Below are 4,631 nucleotides of genomic sequence, written 5' to 3' on the forward strand. Positions count from 1 at the left end.
CTCCTTATTGTGCAGACTCTTATTGACCTGGATAAATTTTTATGGCGTGAACAAGTTTTTGTGACTGTGGTGAAGCACCAACGTGGATACTCTTATGCCCATGTTTTCTCTTCGTTCTATTTGCCGCCGCTCCACGATAGTTTACTTGGTATGAGATGATGAGAATTAAAACAGGATAGGATTTAGTGGTGAGGGGCCCACAGCATTAGAAACCAATTCTAATGTTCACTTTACAAGAAATAAGTCATGTTTTAACCATTTTTAAGTTCTGAATTAAGTATTTTTATTCTTTCCTTTCTGAGTAGACTAAAAAGCCCTCATAGGTTTTGCATAATCTGTGAAATTTTTGGCGAGAGCTTTATTTCACTTGCAAAGAAAACAACCCAGGTTCAACAAATTCATTCACAAGAATGGTAAAACTCCTAAAATAATTACCAAATCACAGAGGAATCAAGCAAGGTTTCATAGGAAGCTCAAACACTTTTTCTTCATTTTCTTTAAAAATTCACCATCAATGGTGACCGCAGTCATACAAAGCGGCGTACGGCAGCACCAACGTTTGCATCCGCTCCATCACCGCCGCCGAGATGTACGATGTCATCTAAGCGTCACCCACATGTGCTGCGCACCCATCATCTTCAACATCCTCCTCAACCCCAAGCCACACGGGCGCCTCCGCCTCTCCGCTCCCGTGGAGATCCTGACCGACGGCACGCCTCCCCGCCACGCTCCGGGAGAGGATCGAAGGGCTGGGATTCTCACCTCGATCGATGAAGTTCGACCCTGATGGGTAGTTTTCATCGTCGACCAAAGGGCTGAGAGGAATTTTCTACGTTGAAATTGATTTGGGGGAAATTTACTGATTTGTGTGAAGTGAAAATGACGAGGGTAAAAAGTAATCTCAACTCTAATTTTGGATGTCAACACCGCTTCAAGAAATAAAACCACCTCGAGAAGAAGATTTGAAATTGGGTCTTTCTCAAGTGAACAGTGCGGGCCCGTGACTTTTCTAGGGCTTACTTGAAATGAATAAAGGAAGGTGAACATCAGAATTACTCTAGAATTGACCCCATTTCTTGGTATATCTAAGAAAGTGAACGGGTCCTTAGTGGAGAGTGGAGACGGCTACGCCGTCATAACCATAAAGCTCACTGTTACTGAGCGAGAGCTTCCTACGCCTAATTCATGGGCAACAAAGACAAGGCTAGAGAGAGGAGAGAGAAAAGGCGCCAAGAAATCTCTCTCGTCCGAACTATTCCCTATTCCGATCACCAAAGGTAGATTATCCGAAACTTCTATTCTGCTATATCGGAATTTTTAGCCTCCAAATTATCAATCGAGACGCTGCTATCAGGTTTACGGTAAACTTTTTATTTTGTTCTCTGTTTAATCGCAATTTCTATTTTAACGTGTTCAACATTCGAAGGATTTAGGATTTTAGGGCTCGATTCCCGGGGGAATATATTTCATATTTTGATAGCTTGTTTAAATCCTGGGAGATTAATTGTGACCTAACCCAACTTTATAACTATTTGAAATTCCAATTTTCTACTTTTGATATAGAATTCAAATTGTGGAATTGAGAGGAATTGGAATTGAAAGCTCCAATTCCAAATCCACACCATCAATTATGAGATACCGAACGGAGCCTTAGGATAATAAGACCATAACTGAGTTGAATCAAGCTTTTATATATTATGAATGTTTTTCCTAGATGGTGGACCTCCAACACCATTGCAGTGGTGACTGGTGCAAATAGGGGAATTGGATATGAGATATCACACCAACTTGCCGGCCACGGATTGACAGTTATTTTCACCTCAGAGACACTAGCGTTGGAGAAGAAGCAGCAAAGGTCTTACAAGAACGAGGTCTAAATGTCGTGTACCGTCAACTAGATATTGTGGATCCTTCATCGATTGAAGCATTTTCTACGTGGATAGAGGAAGTTTATGGTGGTATAGATATATTGGTAGAGTGGCCTCTTCCGAATAATTTTGCTCGTAAATTCGTTTTAGATCAAATAAAATTCATTCCTGCTGCAATGCTAGTTTCAGTGATTGCATATTTCGGAAGCTTTCTTGATTCTAATAATTCTGATGAGATTTTTTATTATCTGTTTGATAAGAATCAGCCTTTTAGTGAACATGATTAGTTTTCTATTCATATATATGTAACTTTCTAGCATTGCATTTGACCATTTCCCTAGTAAGATTTCAGGCATCCAACTGAATATAAACCAGAAATTTTTCTAGGTAAATAATGCAGGAGTAAACTTCAATTTTGGGTCAGACAATTCCGTGGAACATGCGGAAAAGTCATTGCGACCAACTACTATGGGACCAAAAACATGATCAAAGCCATGGTCCTCTCATGAGACACTCAACTTCAGGTGCTCGCATTCTTAATGTTAGTTCAAGACTCGGAAGACTGAATGGAAGACGGAATGTAAGAGGTCCACCGATTCATTTCCATTTCTATTTCCCTTCCCGTGTACCTTATTTTGACTGCTAAAGAATGTCACATTCTTCAAGTGTACATTTTTCCCCATCGAATGCCGCTATTGATGAAGTTTCGCTTTGATTGTGTAGAGAATCGGAAATGTTGAGTTAAGAAGAAAGCTGGAAGATGACGAATCACTCTCTGAGGAACTCATCGACCAGACAATGGATATGTTTTTGGAGCAAGTAAAAGATGGCAGTTGGAAAGAGGGTGGTTGGCCTCAAGTTTACACAGACTACTCTTTGTCAAAATTAGCTGTCAACACTTACACGAGGTTAATGGCTAGGATATACTGAGCGGGTGGAGGGTGAGAAGGTATATATGAACTGCTGCTGTCCCGGCTGGGTGAAAACACGTATGACTGATTGGGCAGGGCACACTAGCCCCGAAGAAGGGGCTGATACTGCAGTATGGCTTGCCCTGCTTCAAGACCAAACTGTGAGTGGCAGATTCTTTGCTGAGAGGCGTGAGATTAATTTCTAAGATACAGGATGGCTTACCTTCTCGGACAAGAAACGAAGTAACGCTGCTGGTAAGGAAAATTGCCTGTGCTTGCTGTTTTAGTTTGATGTATGTTCAAAGCTGAGTTATTTGCACTGCTTATTTGGGTTAGAGCTTTAATATAAAATTGGTGTTATTTGTATTGAAATTTTGGAGCATTCTCTCCTCTATTCTGAATTCTATTGATGAGGCAATTACTCTTTGGTTAAACTGGTTGTGGCCTGAACATGAAAACATGTCTTTTCCTGCAAGAAAATGCCAGGTTTAAGAGCCTTAATTCTAAATGGCTTTTTGATTTTACTGCAAACCCCATTTTGGCCGCTTTAACATATATGGCTCTCTCTTTTTTATAAATGAATTTAAATTTAAAGGCCCCACTCAGGAATCTTTGTGTCATCTTAGCGATAGAAGAGTACTATGTATTTGTTATACCTGTCTTCAATACGAGGTCCAATGTTTGAATCTTGAGAACTTTGAATACAATATTTTTCATTTTTTATTTTATTTCCTTACGTAAAAAACTCATTTCAATCACTTCTGACGAACTCAAGATAGCCACTGCCCCGCCCAGGGGGCTTGCTTGTTCCGATCACTATTACCACCGGAATTGTAAGGTGCCACCCAGCCAGTTAATCTATTGATTGCTTAAGGAAGAAGATGAAGTTACATGCTTAGGTTTTGCTATTGACTGAATGTATAATAAAATCAATCGGGTCATTGGTATTTAGTAGTAGATGCTATTAATACTCTTATTTAATTCCGACCAAATATCTCTCACTATAGATAAATCGATAGTCATTAGTTTTATAACTCTTAAGTCATTTATTTAATTCTTTTTCCTCCTATTATAAATTTTATTTCATGTGCGTTGGTGCATGAATTTAGTTCCTCTATCTATTAATTGTATTACTCGTAATAGATGGCGTTCTCTTTATTTTGATCTCGTTTACTTTATTTTTATTTTTTTTATATTAATTGCTAATGAGAGTATGAGTTTAGGGGATATGGTTTCATATCGAAAATGGGAGAAATATTTATAAAAAAAAATTAATCTTTATATTTTATGGCGAAAATTTATATCAAAAAATTTGTTATCAAATTGTCTTAGAATTATAGTGTATTGTTTTACTTGAGAAAATGTTAATCTATTTAACTTTTGTAAAAGTTTATAGGTATAAAAAAATTTTAAATTATTTTAATATTATTATTTTTTATATTTAAAAGGGTTTTTTCTTTTTTTGGGTTTCCCGCCCGAATGATTCTTGAATCTTTGATACTTTTGAAAGCATCATTATTAAATGGAGTAAAATTTTGACTCCTTCCGTCCCAACTAAGTTAAGACGTTTTTTTTTTTGGGATGTCCAACTGTTGAGAAATTTTCCCTTTTTTGAAAAAAAACAAAATTTTAAATTACTTTATTTATATATCTCTAACTTTACTTTCTTTTATCTCTTACTCATTTCATGCTATATATTGTTTCGTATTTGAATTTCACAACTAAAATGCTCCATTTAAATTTTCACAGCTAAAATGCTCCTAACAAATAGTGAAAATTTAAATGTGAGAGATACGAAGAAAGGTATCATGGGAGGAACGTTGTAGATACTGTTAAGGATGTGGAGGAATTT

At 37.3% G+C, this 4,631-nt stretch overlaps 1 pseudogene; it reads left to right on the forward strand.

Annotated features, from left to right (window-relative positions):
• The first annotated feature begins 1,171 nt into the window (after positions 1–1,171).
• On the forward strand, positions 1,172–3,213 carry LOC125204469 (annotated as a pseudogene).
• The last annotated feature ends 1,418 nt before the right edge of the window (positions 3,214–4,631 follow it).

Source organism: Salvia hispanica, chromosome 2, assembly GCF_023119035.1.
Source record: "Salvia hispanica cultivar TCC Black 2014 chromosome 2, UniMelb_Shisp_WGS_1.0, whole genome shotgun sequence".
NCBI classification, from domain to species: domain Eukaryota; kingdom Viridiplantae; phylum Streptophyta; class Magnoliopsida; order Lamiales; family Lamiaceae; genus Salvia; species Salvia hispanica.